The sequence below is a fragment of the Anguilla rostrata genome, chromosome 9 (assembly GCF_018555375.3).
Source record: "Anguilla rostrata isolate EN2019 chromosome 9, ASM1855537v3, whole genome shotgun sequence".
Lineage (NCBI taxonomy): Eukaryota > Metazoa > Chordata > Actinopteri > Anguilliformes > Anguillidae > Anguilla > Anguilla rostrata.
In genome coordinates, this window is record NC_057941.1 from 26375262 (window position 1) to 26402219 (window position 26958).

The following is a 26958-nucleotide window of genomic DNA, read 5'->3' on the forward strand; positions in this document are numbered from 1 at the left end:
TTGTTTGTGAAATCGGTTAAAGCAGTAAGTGCTTGTTATCGTCCACTACCAGCACGAGAACTGGAAACACAGAAAAATTGACTGTGCTTGGCAATGTGTTGACATAGGCTAAGTGCTATAGTAGATAACTGTGCCTACATTTTGCCATCTTTAATAAATGACAGACAATAAAATATGCTCTAATGTCCTTTTCTATGAAATGTAATAACTATTGTTACACTTTTCCAAATCAACAGTAGCAAACCACTACTGATGCTACACCTCTCTCACTAATTAGCAGCACTGTCAGTACCCTTTCAAATAAAATATTTCTTCCTTTCTACTTTTTGAAATGAAAAATGAAAGTAGTAGTGTTGCCAAAAGGTCTTTACTCTTGATAGAAAAACTTCAAACGCCAAAAATACATAAGCACTCTTTTTTAATGTGGATGCCCCTCCTCAAGTTGTTTAGGCTGACCTTGAAACGATGCAAAAACAGCGCATGAGAATGCCAGCAATAATAGGATTTACAAAGCTACAGTGTTTGTCCATGACTACATCCAGTAGCCATTTGAACATTTTGATTCATTGTTTAAATGACAGTCAGTAAACAGCTTGTAAACCAATCTTCTATTACATCTGAAAAATTAGTAGTCAACAATGTCTCAAGAGTGAAAAGATTCATGCAGTATACCGCACAATTAATGCTGGTACGTTACCTGGATTATGATATTTTGAGAAAAACTTTTACTGTTCCTTCATAGCTTGTAAACCTTGCTCTACACCCCTTTTGTCACGTCTCTGCAACTTCTTTCTGTTATGTACCATAAATTCAAACAAGACTCAGTGCCTCTTTTACATCCCAGAATTGTAGTGCCGGGTTTGTCATTTTTGTCAGACCTACTATATGAAATACTTTATCCAGCCACAACAACACTGCATCCTTGTTTATAGCCTGCATTCATGGAGGTAATCATAACGTCTATTATGCTCAGCAGTATATAGCCTCATTAATAATTAGCCTAACTGATTAAAAAATAAATTAAAAAACTGCACCGCTGTTCACAACTAACCTCCTTCACCTACAAAACATATGGCAAATGGCTGCCTGTCCTTGCTTGGCAGCATCCATTTAGGAGTAAAGAAACTTGCTCTTACTTTAGGCTGGTCCTCTGGGTGCTCTTTTGTCCAGCTGTTCAGAAGGGCTGCACTTAGCGATTTGGACCAAAATCAAATATCGTAAAAGGTTATGAATTATTTCATTTATTTATTTATTTTCAAAGATATGGGGGTGGCCGACGATAGGATTTCATTTTCTTTTCCCTTCCCTGGAAACAGAGGCTGCCACAGGCTACAAGGGGTGCCCGTCCCCGCGCTCGGGCGTCCCTGATGAAAATGGAGGTGAGCGCCGAAGAGTGAGGATCTGATTTGGTTCAGTGATGGTTTTATTATTGCTCAGTCTTTGGGTCACAAAAGTGCCAAAGCCCAAATAAGCTGATATCACGGTGAAAGGGTATTCTCTGGCTCACAGGAGATTCGCCTTTTCAATTCACTCTCTATTGTCTTTTGTGTTTGTGCACAAGGCTGTGTGTGTGTGGGACCCAGTGTTTGCGAGACTTTTCTATTTATTTTCTGTGGGTGGGCACGTATGACTTCTTCTGTGTAAACCCTTTGTGAATAGCGCGAGTGTTTTTGTCTGTGTGTGTGCGCGCGCTGTTTGGGTTTTTTGCGAGTGTGTGTGAACACATCGGTAAATGTTTGTGGGAGCTTAGCAAGGCCTACAAGTTAATATGTGCCCGGGGCTTGCTGTTTCAAGACAAAGATTGTTGAAGCCATTGATCAGGTGAGTTGACAGAATAGCACAAATAACACTGGTCTTATGAAACAAAAGAAAATGTAATGCTTGCCTCATTCGAGACTTTTTTTTATGACTGCCTGCCTCCCTCTTTTGTTCCCTGTATTTCTCCACCTCACTCCTGCCTCCATCTGTCAATCCGTTCCTTATTTCTCTCTGTGCCCCATCCATCTATGTTTCCCCTTCTCCTTCCTCTCTCACAGCACTGCCTATGGGCAGACTAGAGAAGGCATGCCACTCCTTGTTTAACCAAATAACAGCCTTCATTTATGTATGAAGGTGTTGGGTAAAGAAGTAAAGGAGTCTGCAGAATGGGCTGCACCTCTTATCACGCTGGAAGCTCCCCACTGATGTGCTTCTTCCAAAACAGAACGGTTTTCACTCGAGTTCAACTCCCTTCTTGACGATTTCAACTGTGTCTTCCTTTCATGAGCTCAAAGCCTCCCAGAGCTCTGTAAAACCTGACACAATGTCTGACGCCTAGCATGGGCATTGAATTAAACTTTTTAAAGCATTAAGGCACTTTTCCCTGTTGTTCTCAATGAGGCAGGGAAATACTGCGGAGAGTGGCATGTAGAGAAAGTGTCAAAAGTGTCAAACCTGTCTTTGGCGACAATGGAGAAGAGATTTTAATATATCCAGCTAGTTTCTAAGGAAGAAATGAAAAGGCCCTGACAAACAATTGAGAGCGACCAACGGCTGTTTTACGTGGGAGCTTTGATTTCCGGATTACTCCCTGCATAATATACATGCAAGCACACGGCTGATGCGTTCGTACGTGTGTATGTTCACGCTTGTGGGTGACCCCCTTTACAATCTGAGACAGTAAACACCCAGTAAACACCCAGCACGTGCCACGTCTGCATGAAGAAAATCCTCTGTAGCCAATGGACTCATGCCAATGGACTCATGCTGGGAACGCAAAATTAATTTTAATTATTTTGTATTATTTGCCAAAACTCCATTCTTGTGAGATGCATTTGTTTTTGCATATTTTTTGTCTTTCATAACCTCAAAAGGAGTCTTCATTTAGAATGCACTTGGTGTCCATATAACTATTCAATATGGTCCAATGAATGTACTCATGGGGGATAGTTGGATAGTTTAGAATGTGGCTTCTGTTGTACATGATGGATTGCATTAGAAGTTCAACAAAGAATTGAATGATTCAATCTGAACCCGTTTTCCAACTTGGCCCTTTCTACATGATCACTAACCAGTATTGATTACATTATTCATGCTGAATGTATTGAAGCTAGTTGTTTACTTGCTCTTAAATTAGCAATTTCAATTTATGACTGTCCATGGTACTATATCCCTGCAGCCTGTGCTTGCATCTGCTAGAGCTCTGTAACTTGCCACAATGGCAAATAATAAAGCAGACAATGGCAATAAAAATGAGGCTCTTGTGCATATGTGCAGATCCATTCTAGTCATTCTATTTCTATGGTAGAAACTGCCACAGTGTTTCAATTGGGTGCCATGAGAACAGGCTTCTTTGGATTGAAAAAGGATATTTGAAACAACAGCAATTTGGTTTGGTAATGGGGACCTAGATTTGCGATCAGAAGTGTGTTGGCTCAAATCTCCAGTGATTTCGCCAAGCTCCGTGCACTACGAACACGTACCCCTGTATACTGTTCTTCAAATTGAGTTCAAATGGGCCAGCAGAGAGATGTAAATGGTTAGGGAGATTGATTTTTTTTTTTTTTTCTTCGCCAGAAAGTTCCATGCTGGAATCCCCCCTGGCACAATACGATTGTATGACTCTGCAAGGTACTTAACCTGAATTGATTCAGTTGCACACATCCAGCTGTATACAGTATATGGATGAAGAGTTAAATACAAGGTGCAGAGAATGTTTTTCCTTTTTTAGCCACTGTCCCTCCTTTTTTAAATTTCTGCAGTTTGGAATTTGAGGAAACAGGAAACTGCGTGCTCCTTCCTTCTGTCCGTGAGTAGATGATGATCACAACGTAGCCGTTACACAGAACCCTCCGCTGACAGGTAGGATTCCATCTTCTCACTCACTACTAACACGACAAGCGATCTGCGGTGGCTAGACAGAGAGACATCTAGCAAACCGATAACGCTTGTTTCAGTCGCCATATTTGCGATTTTAGCACCTGCTCCTAACAGCCTTGTCGTCTGAGGGCTTCCATCTCAAACGGGTCACGCAAAAAAAGGTTTCAAATAGCGTGCGTGTCCTGTCTGCACCAGTCGCAGCCCTAAAAAATGCCATCCTGAGACGGGATGCTGAGGACAGACTTTGCAGATGGGCTGGACCGGCCCTCGGGCACACAGGGGTCTCCACTGCCCATGGAGACCGAAAATACAATCAAATATAATAAACGCAATATCAAATATTTCTTCTTTTTAGTGTTTACTGTCAAGTTCCAATAACCTGGCGTCGCTGCCCCTCTCTGTCCCCTGTCCTTCATGAGGGGATCCAGACATGGCCTCTCGCTACATTGGCTGTCGGAGTGTCCCCCCCGCCACCCCCCTCCCCTAAGCTGTGATGCAGACGTTAAAAATAGAAGCTGTTTCCACACTTCAAAGCCCTGTACTGACCAGTGAATGGGCAGGAGCTGTGAAGCCGACACGCTCTCTCGCTTTCCTGCCTCCCCACGCTGACTGGGGGAGGGAGATCAAATGCAGAAGCCTTGTGCAAATTCCCAACTGTTGACCGGCAGGGCAGGGAGGCTCAACGGTTCAGGCCCAAAATAACATAAAATAGGAGGCCGAAGCACGGAAAGGAGAAGGTAATTACACCACTTCATAATCCGCACACCGTAATTAAGGCCTGGGGGGCAGGCTACACGTGCTGGGAAGGGGCTGCCAAGCCCGGCTGTTAAGAAAATGTCAATTGGTCGTCTTAACATTTTTTTTCCCCCAGTCAATGTGATAATGATTTGATAGCGAACATGACGTCCGTCCTCCGGTAAGACGCTTACAGAAACGCGCTCCTTTGGCGTAAAGGTCACCCTGATCAAATCATTGTCCAATTAATGGAAATGCGTGTCTGTTTGACCTCCCAGGATGCCTTTTAACACGCTAAGTTAATGAGCGCTAATTGTTTTTGACTGCCTCCTCACACCCCCACCCGCACCCCCCCCCCTCCCCGCCCTCCCTCCCGCCCGCCCAGCCTGGCTTGAAGTCCCTTTGATGTGGGCCAGGGAAGTGCCACCAGCTGTACCACCACCCTCCGCTGCAGCCAGGTCTTTAGATCCTATTAGTGGGTTGTTCGGTGGCGGGGGCGGTGGGGAGGGCGGGGGGGGGGGGGTGCCCTGAATTTCTGGTAAGCGCCTCTCAATGTTTTAGACATTTAAAGAGCTACGGTGAATAAAAGTTGTTTTTTTCTGCATTTCCTACACTTTAATAGAAATTAAATCACGTTCTATACAGTAGGCCTGCTCAGCAGACTCCCTGTCTAACACTACATTATCATCATTAACAATTGTCTCAGGTAACATGAAAGAGCGCAATTAAAAGTAAATTATTTGTCTCAACACTCAGCCGTGGAGTGTTCTTTTTATTGGATTATTTAATTTAGAAAGCGGAACGAGTATATGGGCTGTAAAAGCAGTCATAATCAGTCTCCAGAACCACTGTTAACGTAATCTAAGTGCAGCTCAGCAGCTCGGCGTCGAAGAAAGAAGCGAAAGGAAAGCAATAAGAACACCGAGGAACATCAAGGCACGCATTTCAGCTCAGCTGCACAGTGGGCGTGGCGACCGAAGCGCGCTTAAATCGCACCTGTTTAACGCGAGCCATCAGACATCGGAGAGGGTCTGAATTACAAGGCTTTTTGAATGAAGCGGCCCAGCAATCAAGCGGCTATTGGACCGCCGCTGGTGCCCGTCGGCCCGTCGGCCCGCCAGCGCTTCGCGAATCGGCACGGCGGCGATCAGCTGGCGGCAAGAGCGAGCACTTTACACGCTTCCAACAGCGCTCCTCATCTTCAATGCCCAGTCTCCACTGTCTGCCGGCGCCGCGATGCCGCCGCCGCTCTGCCCATTCACAAAATGCCAGGGGACTGACGGCTGGCACAGACGCCGGCCCAGCAGGCTGCTCGCTGGTCGGGGAGGCTGTGCGAGCAGCAGCCGTGCCTCCGGTAAGGGGGGAAAGAGATAAATGTTTCTCCGGCAGGAACAGTAAACACACGGCGAGCTCGACCCCTCCGGCGGGAGAGAGAGCAGCGGCGTGCGGAGCAGCGGAGCGCTGCGTGCGGCTCCCGAGCGCCGCACGGCCGCGGAGCAGCCGGCTCCTCACGCTCACAGGCTCCGCACGCCGTGTACTCGGTGTCATCAGCAGGAAACATCCGGAATCAGACGTGCGTCAAAGTATCAGACAAAACACCTTTAGCAAAGGCCAAACATTCCTGATTGACAGCAAAGCAATAAATATCAGTAAGAAAAAATATTGATTTCAAGAGTAAAATGTAAGACTTTTGGTTTTGGAACAGAGAGGAAGAATAGTGCAAGTCATTTTTTTTTCTATGCCTGTCCAAACTATCTGGCTTTTAACTGACTCAAACAGCAATCTTTCTGTTTACAGTTTTCTCCATTTCATTCACGATGATCAAATCTCTGCCTTTCCTTCAAGGTTTCTTGGTTGCAATTCTGACACAAATTTCACATGTGGGTGGGCTATACATCTCCATTGGTTAATGTGTTTTGGATTGACAGGTGATTGACCTGGAAGTAGAATGGCAAGGTCAGCATGCATCCACCATGGATTTTATGGCATCCACACACCAGCAAGCAGGATTTGTTTGTGCAAGCCCAACATGATGCATCCCTGTATTTCCAGCCAAGCAGGTATTTATTATGCTTATTTATTTGTTGAACACAAATGTATAAATTGATGTCTCTGTTGGGTATTTGATGTAAAGCTAGCTAGCATTGTTTGTTGCCTAACTGGTGGCTAGGTAGCTAGCGTTGTTTGTAGCCTAACAGGTGGCTAGGCAGCTAGCATGAGCTAAACATCTGCAGGTAATTTTGTGTGTGTGCATTAAATGAGCAATTGCATTTTTTGCATAATAGCTATGATTGCTATGCCTCTCACTCTCTGATAGGACCAGGTAGGCTAGAAATAACAATTGCAAACAAGAAAATACTTTAAAGTGATGAGAGAATCAAAGCATAAGTCTGGATTATTTAAGCCTAATTTAAACAAAAAAGAAAACCACACCCTTTGAACAAACAGATCCAACTGAATGGGAGCTCTGACAACCTGTTCCCCCTCCCTCTCTCTCCCCATAAGGCCACAGGCCATTCCTAATGAGCTTCATTTCCCCAACCATCCCTCCTTCCCAGATACATCCACACAGCAGACATTGCTCTGGAATTCTGCGTAGTCTTTAAAAATGCCAACGTGGCATTACAGCTTCCGCTCTTCTTAAAAAAAGAACATATGACATTCTGGAGAACGCCTGACGAGCGATAAGTGTAGAGGAAATCTGTGACAGGGGAGGGCGTGTAGCTGTTTGGAACTGCATGGATGAGCCCAGTTTACCTAGCTCACAGCTGGGGGAGCCGAGCCAGGAGAGAGCCCTGGAGCATCCAGGCTGTAGCAGGGACGCGCGGTCAGGCTAGGCGTGCTAGCTACCGCCTACACAGTAAAAAGCTCAGCGTTAACTTAACTGTAACAGAATTTATGAGTCCAAGAGGCATCAAATGTACTCTGAGAGCAAAATGTACTTTATCAGAGTAGACTTTACACCAAACGTTCTAATGTGTATATTGTTCAAATCAAGCCAAAATAAAATATTTTGATTGTGTACGATTCTTCATTAGCCTTAATTTTCATGATCATATTCTGCATAATTTTCATATTCTGCAGAATTTATATGAGTTCAGTAGGCACTGAATATACTCTGTTGTAGTTCTAAAGTACTCTACCGGAATTGATTTTCACACTTAGACATTTTTGAAGTGTATCTTGCCTCCCCTTATTGCACATAACTGGGTTTTATGGTTTATTACCCCCGTGTTACTGGGGGGCCCCAAAGAGTGCCTGGCTACAATGGCTTCTGAGAAAGAGATTATGAGTGTGCACCTGTCTTTCTCTCTCTCTTTTCCATTCCCCCCCTCTCCCTCAGTCAATCAAACAGAATTTACTTCTCTGCCCATTCCAGTAAAATCGCAGTGTATCGTGTTGCACGATGCATCACACTGGAACGGTTTCTGAAACAATGGAGACTGCCTTTACCGAGGAAAATAAAAGGGCAAATTACAAATAAAAAGCAGAGACAAAAGCCATTACAGCAACAAAAACCCATAAGGAAACGGAACGGAATTGCATGACAATGATACATGACGGACTGCTTCTACTGCAATTAGAAAATGGATGATGGCGAATCGATGTCATCACGTTTACGGGTCGAGGCCACTCTGAAATGCAGCGTTCAGTTAGCGGCTAGAACACCGCAGGAAGCCGCGCGGCTCACACCCACCTAAAAACATACGCACCATCACAAACCGTCCTGTTTTTACCGCACGCTGACGCGAGCGGCCTCTTCACAAACTTACATATGTTCAGAAGAGCATATACGCCTCCCTGTCTCTTTGATTTCCCCCACCGCCTCTCAGCTGATCATCGATAAGCACTCAACGGTACGCGGCGAGCAGCGGCGAGGCACTGCGGCTCATGCGCAGCCTGTGATTACACAGATATGAAATAATAATGCCTCGCAAAGAGCCCACTTGAGCGAGCCCAGATCCGCGGCCCCCAAATGCCAACAGCGGCTCCATTATGAGTCGCGAAAGGCCTAATGAGCACGTGCTTTCCACCCTCTAAGAGCAGGGAGCCAGCGACGCTCCGGGAAAAAGAAGGAAAACAAGGTAAACGACTACGGCAGCAGCAAACCCCCCCCCCTCCCATTATCGGATTTCTGGATAGCTTGTTTTGAGCTCCTTATTAGTACTCAGCCAGGACGGGTGCTGGGGCTCGGCTTGTTTGCTCTGCCAGTGGAGTATTCAGAAGACATGAGTACAGACGGCCTTTCTGCATAGCCCACTTCCATATTAATAAAACTGCAGCGCTGCACAACACTCGGTGTGAAATACTGCAGATACCCGGCGGGTGCGCTGAAGCTAACGCCGCCGCGGCACACGATGCCAGCGACCACGCAGCGCTCCTTCTGCCCTGCCGGTCCTAAAATTGCACCGGGGTTTCGCATAAAAAGAAAGGTAGCAAAGCGTTAAATGAAGTATTCGTGCCTGAAAGGCAGCTGCTTCCCACAAGGTATGTAAGAGCCATTACTGCAGTGTGTGTACTGTCAAGAAAATCTCCCCACCCTCTCCCTGCTCAAACTCCTGCACAGAAAAGGGTAGATGCCCTGGACTGGACCTTTGCTGGTTGTCACAAAGATTGGGGGGGGGGGGGGTATAATCTTTTAGGAAATGAGCTGCCCTTGCAAGACTAGGTTTTTCTGAATATTGAAACAAGGACAGGGAGAGGGATGGTTCTCCCTAAAGAGTTTGTCCCCCTGAGCAAATATGGGACGCGCTGTGCTTCCGTTGCATTATGGGAAAGAGATGAACCCCCACCCGCTACCCATCTCCCCCAATGTTTCCCAGAATACTGACCTGAATACAGAACCAGCGGAAGAGTACAAAAGAGAACACCAGACAAAAAAAAAAAAAAAACATTTTTCTTTTTGTTTATCTATCCTGAAAACGTACGAGGTTAGGTTGCAGGTAAACACATGCAGGAGCAGTAGACAGAAATGATTAGGAAAAGAGAAAGAGGAAAAAGTGTCTAATGAAAAAAAGAGAAATAATCAACATGACTGCACTGCTGAACACTGCAGCCCCACATCCACAATCACTCAGGGAATCAAAACACTATTTAATAATTCAGCATGAACTGTGAACGGGTGGGGAGGGGGGGCTCATGCAGCAAGAAAAGCAAGCCAGGCAACAACTCAGACAAAAGAGCGGATAGGCTTTTGGGTGGAAGAGAAGCCCACACTCAAAATAAGGTCTAGTGTGCACTATAAGGCCATTTTATGTCAGTAGTGCATTGCATCGCATCGCATCACTGAGAGGCAACGCGTTCAGCTGCGGCACGTCACAATTTTAGGAGGCAGTGTTCAGGAGAGTGTTAACTAGCATTGTGTTACAGTGCATGTAGGAGCTGTGTTGGCATTATAGGCAGCGAGTGCTTTCAGTGTGTTCATAGTGTTTGAAGTCATGGCATAGGGATGGGCCATATATCGTGATGATAATTACTGAATTCAGTAATGGCCGTAGCTGTGGTGTTTTGCCTTTTTTAACATCCTATTCTCTTTAAATATACTTGAGTAAACCACCACAAAGCACTGAAATGCTTCCGTAAATAATGTCATCACTATTATCATAAAAACACATCGCATGATCACATGGAAGCTGTATGACCTCGGTCCTGATTGGCTGTCTTACCAACATCCGACAGATACCACAGCTTCTCGGGAAACATTTCAGGCCGCCTCATTAGTTCGTTCAGGTATACTGTAATTAAAAATAAAGGAAAGGAAATGCACCACATGGTGGCTACGACCATTATTGCATTTGATAATTATCGTTACAACAAATCACCCATCCCTATCATGGCATTTGGTAAAGTGTTCAGTGTTGGAAGACAGAGAGTCACCAACTTTGCATTAAAATGTGTTTGAAAGCATTGTATTCAGAAGCACTATGTGGTAATTTTTCTATGACAGGAATTAACAACAGTGTGAGTTTTTGTTAGTTCATTGTGGTACCATATTGGGAATGTGTTAAGTAGCAGTGTGTTACAGTGCTGGTCTGCCAGGAAGTTGTATAGTTCAGCATTGATGTTGGGAATGTGTTCAGTAGCATTGCGTTACAGCGTTCATATAGCCTAACAGGCAGTGGGATAGTTCACCATCGATGTTCAGAATATGTTCAGTAACAATGTTTTACAGTGTTGGTGTAACAGGCAGTTGGCAGTCATATAGTTCAGCATCGATGTTGGGAATGTGTTCAGTAGCAGTGTGTTACAGTGTTGGTATTACAGACAGTTGGATAAAACAGCATTGATGTTGGGAATGTGTTCAGTAATGGTGTCAGTGTCGGAATGCCAGGCAGTCATATAGTTCAACATTGATGTTGGGAATGTGTTCAGTAGCAGTGTCACAGTGTTGGTATGCCAGGCAGTCATATAGTTCAGCATGGATGTTGGGAATGTGTTCGGTAGCAGTGTGTTAAAGTGTTGGTATAACAGGCAGTCTAATAGTGCAACATGGATGTTGGGAATGTGTTCGGTAGCAGTGTGTTAAAGTGTTGGTATGAGAGGGCGTGAGTTGTGCAGCTCGGTGTGGTGCTGTGTTAAGGGTGGGAGGCAGTGGGGAGGCCGCACATGCAGCCTGCTGAAAGCTTCAGTATTTTTCAACAGGCTGTTTTCACTCAACAGAGTAGGAGGGGAGACGGATAGAATGATTAAACAGATGCAACTTTACACAGAAACAAGGCAATCAAGCCATGCTCCCACGGCCTTCACTGTGTCTTGTCTACCTTTCCCCCAATACCTTCAGAGCAGGCGAGTAAATCACTGCCACTGCAATTTACCGGGAAAGATTTTTCAATTTGTCTAGTAGGCCTGCCCTGCACTACCTTTACAATGTGTTCTCAGTGGCTTTTTTTGGGTGAAGAGATTAATCTTAATTGAGTTTTGTTGCTGAGAAAACATCTCGGAATCTGGAAGGTGCTCAAACCTTTACTCATCCCCGACCCAAAACCGCATTCTGCTTGGGTTACCACCGTTAATTTCCCAGCATATAAGGCGCAGGACGGAAAAACACTTGGCAATTCGACAGGGCCCTGGTGATTAAGTTGCTCTGAGTAACAATTCCCATTTGTGTGCATAATTTATGCTGAGCCCTCCCTGACCTGCCATGTCAGTCTGCCGGATCGGACTGGCGGTGTTCACCCGGGGCCCGTCTGACCGAGCCCGGCCTGACCTCACCACCTCACCACACCTGTCCGTCTTCCTTCTCAAATCTACCGCACATCTGGGAACCGCCGAGGCCCCCTGGGAGGGGGTGGGGGGGAGGGGGGGGGGGGTGGTGGCAGGGCACGGAGCGCCTGCTCAGAGGAGGGGGTGTGACACGCCACAGTCTCAGGGGGGCAATTCCATTTCGATTTGTTCAATCCAGGAACCGAACTGAAATGAGTTTCATGAAACCAAAAATGAGCATAATGTTCTTTGTGGATTATTCGGTTAATAAATTGAACGATGATTCATTTCCTGAGCTGTCTGAATCGAAATGGGGTCGGACATAGCCTGTCACACCAAACCCAGCCCCCAAAAAACCTGTCAAATCATCTGCAATGGGATCCCGGTGCAGAAGAGCCGTTCTCTCTCTAAAATGGAGGGCGGTTTAACCCTGAGTTGCTGGCACGTGGTTGCGCTCGTGATGAAGCGGGCATACCGTGCTCATCCTGTGTGATCTGAGAGCTTAGCACCTGCCCCAAACCCCCCCCACAGAGGAAGACGGGGGCCCTCTTGTCTGTGTAAACACAAGCCCCCACGCTGTGCCCGGCGCACCTGCGACGCACTGCAGCTGTTCCGCGCTCTGCTGCTGGACGACGCACCGTCGCGCGGTTCGCCCCGCCGCTGCTCGGCAACCGTTACTCCGGCAGCGCTCCTCCGGCGCTTTGGGAGCTCGGGACTGGCGCCGCGGTCGTACGCGTGGCCTTCGCGCAGGCCTTGTATCCTCCAGTGTGTGCGAAGACCTATTTTGCTGAGACGAGACTGTCATCTCCTGCCTGCCTGACGCAAGACTAGGTCGGGAAACGCCTTGCACCGGGTTACACGACGGAGAGTTTTAAAACGCTGTCAGGCTGTGTGAGTACAATTAGAAAAATCTAATTACAATTTGCAAATGCATGATATTAAAATTATAATAAAAACTTAATCATCTTTGGATAATATTACTTAAAATGAGCAAGCTGAAACATAAGAGATCTATGCTGGAACGCTGACACCTGCTAGCCTAGCTGACTGTAATGTGATATTTTCATTACACAGAAAATGAATCTCCATAATACCCATTACCGTTAACTACACTATATAAATTCCACCAGTCAAAAGTGTACCAGTCAGAACCTGACCGCTCACTTTGTGTGAAGTTTGAGTAGCGCAGCACTTGGAGAGGCTGTTTAAGACTGCGGTGCGACGGTGGAGAACTTCACTTTGACATCACACCGCCTTCAGAACTGTTGAATTTCTGTGAGCTGCACCTTTCACTGCGAAGTTCAGACTGTGTTAAGAAACAGGATTTCACATCCTGCAACAGCAGTTTATAAAGTTAAAAAGAAATCACCTGATTTATTCAAATCTTTAAGAGTGGGTTTCTCTCGGCACTGCCAGTGTACTGGTGCATGTAGACATGCGCACGCACACACACACACACACACACACAAACTCACAAAACACGCCTGTACACACACACACACACACACACACACTCACACTCACACGTAGTCGCAGAAGCACAAAAATGCATGCATGCAAGTGCACGCATTATGCACGCGCACACGCACACACACCCATGCACGTAGTTGCAGAAACAGAAAAATATGCACACGCACGTGCACGCATTATGCACACATGCACACAAACACATACACGCACTCACACAAACAAACAAAAAGGCACCCACACACACACACACACACACACACACACACATGGCCAAAAGCATGCACGCACATGCGCACAGGCGAGAACGTTTTATCGTTTTATACTTTCTCTCCTTCCTCAGTCGCCAGCTCGGTGGGGCGATGATCTATCTATTTTATTTTAATCCTCTGGGCAGATGTACTGTGCTCACCGGTATGATGCATCAGTGTCGTCTCAAGGGTGTTTCGTGTCCTCACTCTTTCAGCCCGACGAGCAATAAGCCACTTACTCTCGGAGGTGCTTTAAGCTTCCCAGAGACAGCCCAATTCTCCCGCCTCTACCAGCAAGCTCTTAAAAACTGCCCTCCCACTCCCCCTCGCCCTCCCTCTCCCCCTCCCCTGTCCTGTGGCGCAGTTCTAACCACACGCCAGTACCAGCCTGCGCTCCAGAATCTCCCCAGGATTGGTGCAGGCTGAGACCCACCCGTTGCCGGCACAAAACGACGGCCGCCCTCACGGTCCGGGTCTATCCTGGCCTTTGGGCCTTCGTTTATCAAATTAGGGATCAAACTGGTCATGATTTCGATTCGGAGAAAGAAGCCGAGATCAAATCTCAGGGTCTCCGCAACAGGGACGAAAATGGGGACTGTGCGGTCCAGCCGGGTCCTCAGAGCGCTCCTGTCTATTCCTCCTCTATTCAGGTTTATGATGTGAGGTGCTCCGGGTTTTGCGAGGTTGAAAGAAATGAAAAATGCCAACATACTGCTCTCCAAAGAACCTCTTATCTGGAGTCCCATTACTGGTGGTGAACGGACTGTTTAGCGTACTCCAATTAAGGCTGAATGAATAGAAATTATGTAGCTCTAGTGTGCCGGCAGACTCCCACGGACGGCTGAGCCTCCAAAACCACCAGCTCCATTTCTCCATGAGACCCGGGTCACCCTAACAGTCATCTTCATAACCCTCCATCTTGACTTTGGCCGTTCTTTCTATCTGGATGAGCATTCACCTCCATGGCCCCCACCCCCAATCCTTTTCCCCCTTCCAAACTTTGCTGCCATCACCCTCTTCTTTCTTCTTTCCCCAGTAACCACCTCAATCTTTATCTGTCCCTCCTCTCCAACCACCCCTTTCATTTCATCCACCTTTACCGTCCCTTGCCTCGGGCTCCTCCCCATGTCCTCACGCTCGACATCGCTCCGTCAGTTGGGCACCTTCTTTCGGCTTCAGGTCTTCTGGTCGGCCCACACTATAACCAGTCAGCCCCGTCAGATGCTAACACTCACTGCAGTGCAAATGAGCTGACGATGGTCTAAGGCTAAAATTACATTTACTGTCTAAAACACACAGAAATCCACAGAGTACAGTTATCTATACAAGCAACATGACAAAAGGATCAGGTTCTTAACCAAACAGTGTTTCTTTGCAATATATTGACTGTACATTTGGGAAGGAATGAAGCAATTCTGCTGAAATGCAATCTTTTCCCATTAGAAAAAGAAATGAACTTGTATGAATGTATCTTCTCGTCCTGGCCAATACATAATTCAATATTAACGTAGAGCTTCTATGTACCAGCAAAGGTTATCAACATCTAAAGAAATCAAGAAGCCTTGTTTCATACATAATGGTTATCTCAACCATACAGTATGTTGCGTTGGTGCACAACCGACATGACCTTCCGGGTCATTCTATTGCAGCATATCGTAATGGATTTTGGTGCAAAAAGTTCAGTGGTGCACAACGGTTCCAAACCATAAGGGCCTTCAGGTGGAAAGGCAAGCTGGGTTATGTGGGCAGTGCCTCTTTTCCACCCACGAGCACAACACCATTACTTCAGTGATAACCATGACAACATAAATAGGTTCCGGGGCATGTGTGTTGCCCCAGGATAAAGCCATCAACCACAGTGATTCCTTCCCTCCTTTTTTTCTTACCTTCAATGGGGTCCTAAATCAAAGGTGTCCGAGGACAAGCCGTGTTAAAATTCTAGAAATATGTATCTATCCCTCTCTTTCTCTCTCTTTCTCTCTATCTATCTCTCTTTCTGGTCTCCCTGTCTGCCCTGGCAATGAAAAACAGTGATCAGGCCCAGATAAAACTGCACACTGTAGTAAATCTATCTATTATCTGTTATTATTTTTCTCTTTTTTTCTTTGTTTTGATTGAAGGCAAAACAAGAAACGGCATCTCCTCGCAGAACCTCTGTCAGTGGCAGTAAATCTGCCGAGCTGCCCGGCGAGATTAAAAATGAAAAAAGGGGGGAAAAAACAGCAGCTTGGACACACTGTGCACCCTCAGCATTAAATCCAGCCAGAGGCGCACTCCTCCTCCGCCTCTACAAAACTCCAGCTGGACTCCTCAAAGCGACGTCCCATGAGAGGCCCTCATTTACGGAACTTTAGGATGTGGCAGCAAAATTGAGCGAATCCTTTGGTACATTGCTTTAACCTGAAGGACCTTTTATTTTTGTTAAGAGAGCCATTTAAGAGAAAAAAACCCTTATGCTGAAAGAATGAAATCTATGAGAAATGGCTTACTTTGCCAACCACACAGGGGGTTGGTGCCCAGTTTTTGTATTCCTGCAGGTTTGGAAGTAAGCTTGGAACATCTAGAGCAAAAACAAAATGTAGCGCCACTGCTTTACACTTGTGCGCTCATTAAGGGAAATCGGTGGCCATGTGCGGAATGCAAATGATGTCGCCATCTTGCAGGCACCTGAAGATGGCTGCTTTCTCACCCTCAGCCCTGCGTGACCAGTAGGGCTCATGGGAAATGTAAAACGGACCTTCCGTTCGAAGACCCCCCGCTGTACGGCTCAGGTACGCCGTGTTCTCATTCTTTTAGCGTGCAGGGGCCTAAGCAGCGGGGTGCCTGACAAGCGAGGTAGCACCGCGTCCGGCGGAGGAACGCTAACCTGAATCTGTGTTGTGAACGAAAGGGCTGCAGCAATTAACAGCGTTATCTCCGGCAGACAAAGCAGCACCTGGTACTTCAATTGCGGCCACTGTGCACTTGCCGGGTTGTGGTGGCGCAAGCTCTTACTCAAATGTTGCAGTAAAGGGAACTTCAGAGTCATCCGGAAGCTGGCTGAACAGCCCTTTTGTCACCAAAGAAAAACGTGGGATTTAAAGAAGTCCCTGCAAATCAAGTTAACTCCATCAGCGGTACAGAAATAGAAGAAAATTTGGTTTTGTTTGATTTGGAATAACAAATTAGTTATTTGTCAATTTATGTAGAAGATGGCTTTATTCAGCATAACATACAAATCTAACAGATTACAGATCATACGTTTATGTAGTTAAATATCTTCTTAAGCAAGTTAGGTCAAGTACCTTTTGCACTGGAAATGTAGAAATGACATCTAAACCTGCTCAAACTTGTTGCATGTCTAATCTAACTACCATTGGGTCTATATTCCTGTCCCTTCAAGTGAGAATTTTCAAACCAGAGTTTTTTTTTTCCCCCTTTCATTACCTGCACATTTATTTAGTTAATTTCAGCCATGCTCATGCCCTGAATCAGTCCAATGGATCAGAAGATTGATGCCCTACAGAGGAGCAATTGTGTCCATGCCAAAATCAATACTGCCAATCATATACTTTTCATATGATAAATAGCTGTCCCAGACCATAGCATAGCGAGGCGTGCGGTAAATACCACCGCCATCGATTTTAAAAAGAATAAGATCGAAGGGTGGAGAAAAGCATTAGGCGCAAATTCCTTCATCAGTATTCTAACGGTCGCACTGCCACTGTGTACTTTTGGCCCCTTTCAGACTGTCTGCCCCCCCCCCCCCATCCCTACAATCATTCCCCTCAAATGCTGAAGATTTGCAGCCGAAGCCTGATACAGAGCTTTGCAATCCCACACATGCTATGAAATGCGTAAAATAAGTGTGCCTCGCTATCTCTCAACAGAAATTCTGTCTATCACACTTCCATCCAGGGCTTTTTCTGAAAAATAAATAAATAAATGCAAATCATCCATAGCTAAGCCAATGTCTGCAACAATAGCCCAAAAGTGATCACCTGACCATCCACCCCTTCGAAGGGTGTCATTTGTATCAATCGCGGTGGCCGTTTACGCGGCCCCGGGATTTGTTCGCGGGATACAGGGGGGTGGGGGGGGGGGGGGGGGTGATAGAGAGTCCGCTCTCCGCTGCACGGTACTCTGTGAGTCATGCTAATCCCCACGAAGCTCAGGACGGCTCGCTTTCCCGAACCCCGTCGTCTCCTTGCCGCGACCCGCCATGCCGCTACAGCAGCGAGAGCACAGATAACGCTCGCCAGAACACAGGGGCGCGGGCTATTAGAGAAATTCAATTCAGATCTCGCTGTCACAAGATCATGTCTCATTACTGGCAGCAAAGGGAAGGAGGGGGTGGTGAATTGAAAAGATGGGAAGAGCAGAGGAGTGTATTGGGGGGAGAAAGTGACACTACGACTAAGAATATTACTCCTTCGAAAGATAACAATACCTCATCTCTTTCACCAATTAACAGTTTCCACCCACACGTTTTAATCCGGAACAACCCCTAGAGGACATTAGATGGAAGACTTCAAATGGGGTACCATTTGCAGACAAAAACAAACGAAAGGGGCTTTGGGCAGAGAGCGAGCACGCGAGAGAAAGAGAGAAAGAGAGAGAGAGAGAGAGAGAGAGAGAGAGAGAGAGAGAGACATCTTGCTGCAGTTTGATAGTGCGGTTTGTGCACTGACTGTCACATGCGAATTTGAAGTGGAGACAGATGTGTGCACTGAAGGCGAGATAAAGAGAAGGCCAGACACAGGGATAGCCAGAGGGCACCAGGATGCATCCAGAGCTTGTATGGAAGGCTGCAAAACAAGGATGCGCATGAGAGTGGTTACGGAAGCTCAACCACACTTCCTGCTACGCATCGTTCTACGGCTTCTCTATTCAACTGTATGTAGGTGTACAAACACGCACACACATACACGCATATATACTGTGTGTGTGTGTGTGTGTGTGTGTGTGTGTATGTATGTGATTCCTACACGGTTCATCAGTAATTAATGTAAAAACCCCAAAATGCTAAGCATCACTCATTTTTTCAGTTGCTTCCGCTATTCAACTATATGTATGTGTAGACACACACACACATGTATATTGTATGTGAGTGCGTGTATGTGATTCCTAGTATGAATGTACCTGGTATGAATGTAAATACCCCAAAATACTAAGCATCATTCTCATTTTTTATGTTGCTTCCTCAATTCATCTATATGTATGTATACACGCAGTGTGTCACCGTCCAAATGCTTACAGATGCCACTCCTGTATTTTAAGATTACCATTCTTAAAATTTTATTACCTTGAATATGCTAGCAAACCAAACCTGAGGTCATAGAATCGGTTCTATGACTTTTACACAGCCGTAATGTATATCACGTGTGCCCTTGAGCGGGCTTTCCTGCCACTTACCAATACGGTGCAGTAAATGGCCAAAGCGGGCCGAACAGAAGCACAACCATTTATAGTGCCAGAAGTAGGAAATAGGAACAGGAAGTTTTATTGCTGGTGCGTGCCTACAATGCCATAAACAAAGCTCTGACGAAAACGTTCCAAGAGTGGAACTTGGGGACCGGCGAAAAATACAAAGAATGTATCTGAGGACTGCGAATCGTTTTGTAACGAATGGCATTTCACCAACTGTGAGGGCGTAGCGGCTCTCCGCGCTCCTCGGCTGCCCGCGCTCGGATGCCGTGGCAGGCAGATCCCAGCGGCTCTGAACGTTCTGCTCCAGGCTCTGCAGATGGAGATCCAAGCTGAGAGACACACGATGCGGAGGAACGCCGCTAAGGAAACGTCATATTTACCGAGCGTCGATGTGGTTAATCGCGTAACGCGAAACCTTCGGTTTCTTCAATCAAGCGTATTTAAACACGTTTCAGACAAAAATGTACTGCCGTACGCTCAAATGCTAATTAAATGTGAGTTCACTGCTGCCAGCTATACTAAAATGAACAGATGCAAATATGGTCGCAGCAATCAGTAATTGCAAAGCACCTGTCAGAAGCATTTGTGAAATGACACGCACTGTAGTTTTGAGGCTAGCTCATTTCAATGTAAAGAATGTGCAGGCAACAAGACAAAATCAGCAAGCCATTCTTTCTTGTGATGTCAGCAGCAACCAGTTAGGGTTGGGGTGAGGGGCAGTTGATCCCTTGGTGTTGGAATGGACCCAGAATCTGTTATACTGGTAGAAATTCAACAATAATGCACACTGCCATTTTTGTACCCAAGCGCATTACACAGTACAGACACCTGACTTGCGCGTGGGGGATTACACTTGAAGCACGACCAGGTCGCAATGTAGCAGTTAGATTAACAAATTACCCAGGAGAGCCACGAGTTTGGAATCCTGGGTGGGATGTATATTGCCGGCAACTCTTTAAAATGACATTTTACAGCAATTATTCCAGCAGTAGGTAGAAAATGCACACACTGTAAGCACTTTCCATCGCTGAATAAGGGGTTTTTTGTTAAGCAGATAAACAATAACGTGGCACTAACTGCGCTTGGATGTGCTGTTAATGTAGCCGGGAGAGCAGATCAGGGGCCTGCTGCCTCCCCGTGCCGTAACTCCTTCCCCATAATTCCAGCCTCACCAATCCGGCGGACTTCACATTGCTCCTGACCTTTACACCATGATTAGTCTTTTAATTGGACATGAATAATTGATCAAAACAAACTTTCAATTCCCAGCTTTTTCTAAGCTTGTTTTCACATCTTCATCAGCAGACCTGTGCAACTTACAGGCAAAAGGAGGGAAGGAAAAACACCCACGTGAAGAACAGGCTGGTACACGAGATGGGATCATCATCGGGATGATTCATATTTATGTGCCGATATAACACAGATCATATCCAGTCCTTTGGTATGGAGACCGTTGGTGCTTCCGGCTCATAGCATCAAACGTATAATCTGTTTACCCGCGTCCCAAATCCTAATGCTAACCAATTCAGCATGAAAGGTCACTGCTGACCTCACGGCGACGCTTGGGGAGTCCCACGCTGTGAAATTTGCCTATTGTTGGCCCTTTCTGCAATTCTAATTAAAAACTAGATGTGCGGCATGTAAGTAACCTTTGCTTATAGCCAAGAAACGCACGTGACAAAGTTGTGAAGGCACAGCACGAGACGCGTATAGGTTTCAGCGCTATCTGGGACAGAACTCTGGCAGTGCTCTCCATTGTGTATACCTGGCAGCCATTCATCACCCCACCCTCAAGTATGTGACAGGAATGTGTGAATGACAGAGTCTTTCACTTCTAGAGCACAAAGAGGAAGACATAAAGGAGGAAACCAGGCCTTAAGCACACTGGCTTTTAATGCACTGGTTGCCTTGCAGATAGCTGGAGCCTAATAATTTGGTTGAATAGCTGATTTGTTTTTCTTACACTTAGATGAATCTGTATATTTAACACTAACTTGCACAAGATATTGTAGTTATTACTCACTGTCGGGCTGCCAGGGCCATAATGGTATTCACTGTTAGAACAACCAAATTGCAGAAAGGGAATTTTCATGATTAAATATGATTGCTCTTTATTAATAAAATAATTATTTGACTTCATCAATAGCCAATTTTATAGGAACATTTGAATGGGTTCCTTTTCATGTCATGGGACCACTGGTGGTCAAAAACTGTGATTTCTGAAGGTGCATTGCATGAAATTCCCACTCAGATTCCAAGGAGTCCAAGGCAGCAACTCCTGCTTTTCTAGCCTCTTGAGGGCTAGCGATGATACCGGACTGCTAGGCTCCGCTCAATAATTTCATATTGGATTCATACAATGAGTGACAATGCACTGACATGTAGTGATTAGAACATCCACAAGTCACCTACTCTGTTTTAGCTACCTCTGTTTGCGCCATTATAACAGCTGTTCAGACAGGTGACTACATAGCCACAGTTCTCAAAGACAATGGCAGCAAACAAAGGTGAACTTGATATCATTGTGGATTGAATGTGAGTCTTGTGAGTAGCATTCCATAATGCAGATATTCTGAGGTATTTTTTTAAGATTACAAGAGGTGATGAACCAGACTCGAACCACAACCAAACAATTACTCCTGTTTTTTTTTATTGAGATAATCAATTTTGATTCTTACGTTTCTGTTATTAATCATAATATTTACACACCTGTTGGTAGCATTGCGAGATTCAAAGAGAAAGCACTTAGTTTGAACGAAAAGTCTAAAACGAGATGCCACGCTGTTATTGGCTTGCTCAACATGAGGAAATTAAAGCAGAAATCGCTCATAGGGACTTTTTCAAATATTATTAGCCTGTGTGGCAAAAATCTGTTTTGATCAGAACGCCAAAACATTTGTAGCTTATTTCATCCCACTTTTGTTAGAAGTGTTATAATAAAATAATGAACAAAATACTTTTATTGTGTTATTCTTGTGAGTTGGAAAATAGTGGCAAAAATATCGATTTTCTTTTTATCAACGCAAGTCAATTAGCGTAAAATGCAGATTTTGAAATGTTCTGCATTCCAAAGATGCCACATTCCATGAGCTAGCATGACCACTGTAAATGCTTTGGTGTGCCATAAGAATAAGCCTTGTTGTATAAAGACCATTCTTACTCATTGTGCAACGTGTGTGTGTGTATATGCTACTACAGTTCAGCTTGGTTGTGTGTGTGTGTGTGTGTGGGTAGGTTGGCTGTTGCATTGCTTAAGGTCTGGTATCTGACCCCACTGTCCTCTACTGGTATTACTTTTACACCAAGGACCTCCAAACTGAGTTTAAATTCTGTTTCTTGCCAATTTGGTGTTTCTATCCTACACTTGTTAACAGCATTGCCCTGTAAGGTACAGTGTCTGGGAAAATAAATCCTGCCATACACGTATACTTTATAATATCAGCTGAAATTTCAAGTGAATTGATGAGATTCCGAGTGTGTGAGTGAGTGGGTATAAGTGTGTGAGTGAGTTAGTGGGTGTGTGACTGTTTGAATGCCAGTGTGAGTGGGGATGTCAGTGTGTGATTTACTAAGCGTCTGTGTGAGTTACTGAGTAAGTCTGTGGGGGAGTTACTAAATGGCAGCAGAATGAATATGGATTGGTGTGTGTAATATTTTTATGATATTTTTATGCTATCCTGGTATAAATGTAATAAATAATACAAATTCATTTTACTGGGACTGTTGTTCAGTGGCCCTCTTCTGACAAGATGGCCAGCTTGCAAGTCATAGCAGTATACAATTGTGTGACTGATCAGTGGAAGTGTGATTGACAGTGGCTAAGAGGCACAATCATACAGTACATACAGCATACATGCATTATGATGGTGCAAATGTGATTCTTGAGGTATCATACCAAAATATAAAAATGTGAATTTTTATTCAGTGATATTTTTCATCTAATGAGGTTTTTAAAGCTGGTAAAAAAAAAAAATAAAAAAAAAACACTCCACTCGACTCATTTTTGCATAACTGGTACATCTCTGCAACCACAGCCCTGCCGCTAAGCCCCACAAAGCAGATTCAGCACGGTCTGGCGACAGTAATGACCCATTGTGACCCTCGCGGACTCTAGTTCCCCCGGTTTCAGCGGTGGTTGCATTTGCTGGGCCTTTGAAACCGTCAAGGTATTGTGCGTTACAAATGCTGCACCTGCCGGCCAGAACCCCGCCACACGCACGCTTTCATTGTGTGGGCCTTGCCCTCCACAGAAAAGAGCCTTGTATCGCTCCTGTGGTTGCCAGTTTGACACATCCCTCATCGCAGACTCGGTTTGTGTCACACAGGCAACCATACAAAGCAAACGGCTAACGTAGTTTAGGGGTTCAGAAGGGATTTCTAAAAATCCTTATTCATACGGGGTGTTGGATAAACAGCAAACCACTCTCAAGCCTTGGCAACAAAAACGGAACAAGCTCAGCCAATGACTGAAAACGTTTGTTGTTGTTGTTGTTGTTGCTGGTGTCTGTTTTCTTTGGGAGGATTTATCAAAGCCGCCTAAAGCCACGTTGGCCCATAAAAGTTATTTTATATTTCTGACATAGGAGAGCATTACTGCAATACGTCAACTGAGATATATGGATACGTGCATTTGCCTTCTTTCTGTTGTGTTTACATTCAGGTACACACACACACAGCATATGTATTTCAAGTTGAAATAGCATCCCCAACCACGCCATTTCTCTGTTTGCCCATTCCAGTTCTCCAGCAGACATGTTCAGTCAATTCAAGCGATCAGTCATCGCTTTATATATTCTTTAGCTTTAGCCAATATTATTTTCTCCCCCCCCCCCCCGGCTATACTTCCAGCACGGTGCACACTCCAGACCTGACAAGAATTTATCAGCAAAACTGACCGTTACAGATAAGTTCTCAATTATAACAGCATCAATCAAAAGCCTTGTGATACTGCATCATCACGGGCATCAATAAAAAGAATGAACTCGCGGCCAACACTCATTCGTCAAAACGATCTTTCTGTAGATTATATTGAGAAATGTCACCAATGGAATGCAATTATTAGATTCTGTGAACCTGGCTGTTAACTCTTCATATTCTGCATTGTCACGATGGACGAAGACATCAGCCCAACCATATGATCCTGAACCTTTACAGCATAGGGCGTCCATCAGATCTCGAAAGGCACTATGTACATAAAATGGATGATGATGATGGTGATTATTTATTTATTTATTTGTTTATTTATTTATTTATTTATTTATTTATTTAATTGTCGTGAAAAAAATTGGCGACCTGTCCAAGGTGTAACCCTTCCTCTTGCCCATTGCATGCTGGGATAGACTCCAGCCTTCCCCACTACCAGGAATAAGCAGTTTATAAGAGAAGAAGATGATTTATTATTATTATTATTATTATTATTATTATTATTATTATTATTATTAAAAGTAAAGTATAATATTGATAATAATGATCAAAGACAATTACAGTGTCACGGTAAATTTGTTTATTGGCTAGTTTACAGGCAGTAAGCATGTAAACTGAATCTGGTCAAGGCACCGATCTGGGGGACAAGGGCTCAACACGGTGTTGATTTCTTCTAGCTTTACTCAAAGACTTGCACAGCAGGAAGGAACATAGAAACAAACGGCCACAATTCTTCCTCGTGCTATAATCCGCTGGAGGGGGCTCAACAAATGCACCCCCACCCCCCCCCCACCCACCCATTCCACCCCCCCTCAAGCAACAGAGCAGCTGATGTATGACTCCATCCACACACACCCCAGGTTCTGCAACCCCAGCCCACATACTGTTCCATTGGCAAAGTTGTAATAAAGAACAAATAAACTGTCCAACTCCCTGAGACCATGGTTTTACTCCTGACAGCTTTGTATTACAACAGCTACGGCACAGCAGGAATCTCCTTCCAGAGCTGAATATTAATACACTGAATATTAAAACAAAATGCCTTTTTTTAAATAACGAACTGTGTTTAAACAACAACAACATAAAAATGAGTCAAATAATTTCACAAACTATAATTACAACACCAAATAAGGTTAAACCTGTGCTCCTTTTATGTTCTGTTTGTTGGACAGGTTCCTACCACTTCCTTCCTCAGTTTGCACACCGCACGGGTGACGATCCTGTTTCCAAAAGAATACAACATCAACCCTCAACTCATAATGATGATGATGATGACTGCAGGGGATCTCTGTCATTTCAAATGTAAGATTTAAATGGCAGTAGGAATGTCCAACAAGCTTCTTGTTGAATTGTGTTGGGACGCATTAACACAAAAAAATGCCAACCATGCCCTGTAATAACACCACCGGCAAACTGCCAGCGCTACGTGGCATACCTCTGAGAAATAAGTTTGATAATCATAAATGGGTTCTTTGGGGCCAAAATATATCAAGTAGGAAGTATAAATGATCAACAAAGTAGAGGCATGATGTTGAAATTGTAATGTGTATTTTAGGCTTCTACTGTAAAAGCCATGTGCAAAAGTGGGCGAGAAAATTGTGCGCGGTGAAACGCGAATTGCTATTACTGACCGGAAAGAGGCATGACATGGAATGCACGAGTGGCACTCGACAAAAACAGACAAAAACAAGCAATCAATGGCCACAGCTACTTGCATTCAGATTTACACTGCAGCATGTGATCAGATATTTTGTGCAGAAAATTGCTTGCGCAAAAGACACTTTCGCTGGCAAAATCGGTTATTTTTCAGACGTCTAATACAGAATACATTGATTTTTCACACTGTTTGACAGAAGCGCATTGCTTCGTTTTTTTAGACAGCCCTGGGGACTGACAGGTGCATGGAGATCTGATGAGGAAGTCTACGTTTGTTTCCTCCTGGCTTCGTGGTGTGGTCCCGGTTCCATCAGTAAAGCCCCTTATTCCACCTCAGTTTTTCAATATCTTTACTAGAAGACGGCTAAACAAATGTTAAAAATCTATTTTATGGACTTAGCTATGTGTTTATTTATCTATTTCTGGAAGGACAGTTCAATTGTTCGCAGCCATCCCAGTAAACCGGACTCCGTGACCCCCACGACAAGAACGCATAATGGAATATTCAGAATGTGCACACAACCGCAAAATGCTCTCTCTTCTCTGTAATAGAATGCCGCTGCTTTCTTTAAGAGGGTGAAAATAAGGCTGTCACCGAACACGTATAAAATTCTCAGTGTCTCCCGTTTCCCCCTCGCAGCAATCTTAACCAAATGTCTTTTGGGCGCTTTCATAATTACGTTTCCGTAAACACTACACCGCCAGAAGTTTTCGCGCTGACCGTTGTGCATAGCGGATACGATTTCACACCCCGCCATGTAAGAAATGCCTCGTCGGAGCCCTTGGGCTCCCAAAGGGCGGGCTCGACTCGATAGCGAAGGTCGCCACAGGTTCTGCAAACACGGGGGAGGGGAGAGGGGGGGGGGGGAGAGGGAGGGAGTTGACCCCTCTCTAACGCGGAGCTGAGCGGCCATTGAAGACCTCTGTGTCTCAGATGCGACGGGCTCAGCATGGATTCCAGCCGACCCCGAGCTCGACCCAGTTTGGCCCCGAATACCGCAGAGATTCAGGTCCTCACCACAGAGCACTGGAATGACACATTTTTCAGACACACAGATACGGGGGCCAGAGGGAGGTATATCAGCGATAGCTCCCTTGCCTTTTCACTCTTTCTGTCAATCTCTCACAAATATGCAATCCCAATGTGGTGCACAGCGGGATCTTACTGCGCAAAAGACCCATGTTGGCACGGTACTGACACACGTACACAGACACATGTGCACAGACACGGAAATAATGACATGCAAGCACTTAATGGCCGACCAGAATAAGCATATGCTGTTCCAGCCAGCCCACACAATACTTTCACACAGCACTAATGCGTGTATCTGGTAAAGACCTGCCATTAAAAACACTTTTAACAATTCCTATGAGGGCTGTGAAGTCTTCCAGATGATTGCATCACAGACAGCACATATCACACACCATATGCTGTCGCGTAGGACTCCAGGATGTG

The 26958-nt window shown here is 45.1% G+C and overlaps 1 protein-coding gene and 1 long non-coding RNA gene across 3 annotated transcripts in view; one reads left to right on the top strand and one right to left on the bottom strand.

The window, feature by feature from the left end:
• Positions 1 to 26958, bottom strand: part of rtn4rl1b (reticulon 4 receptor-like 1b) — a 156963-nt gene that overhangs the window by 123943 nt on the left and 6062 nt on the right. The gene's annotated exons all lie outside the window — the stretch shown is intronic.
• Positions 6515 to 25901, top strand: LOC135263417 (uncharacterized). 2 transcript variants are annotated; one of them, XR_010332459.1, is made up of 3 exons: positions 6515 to 6653; positions 25019 to 25148; positions 25724 to 25901. It is a non-coding gene; the product is annotated as an uncharacterized LOC135263417 (long non-coding RNA). The 2 variants fall into 2 exon arrangements; XR_010332458.1 differs by lacking the exons at positions 25019 to 25148; positions 25724 to 25901 and adding an exon at positions 15635 to 17419.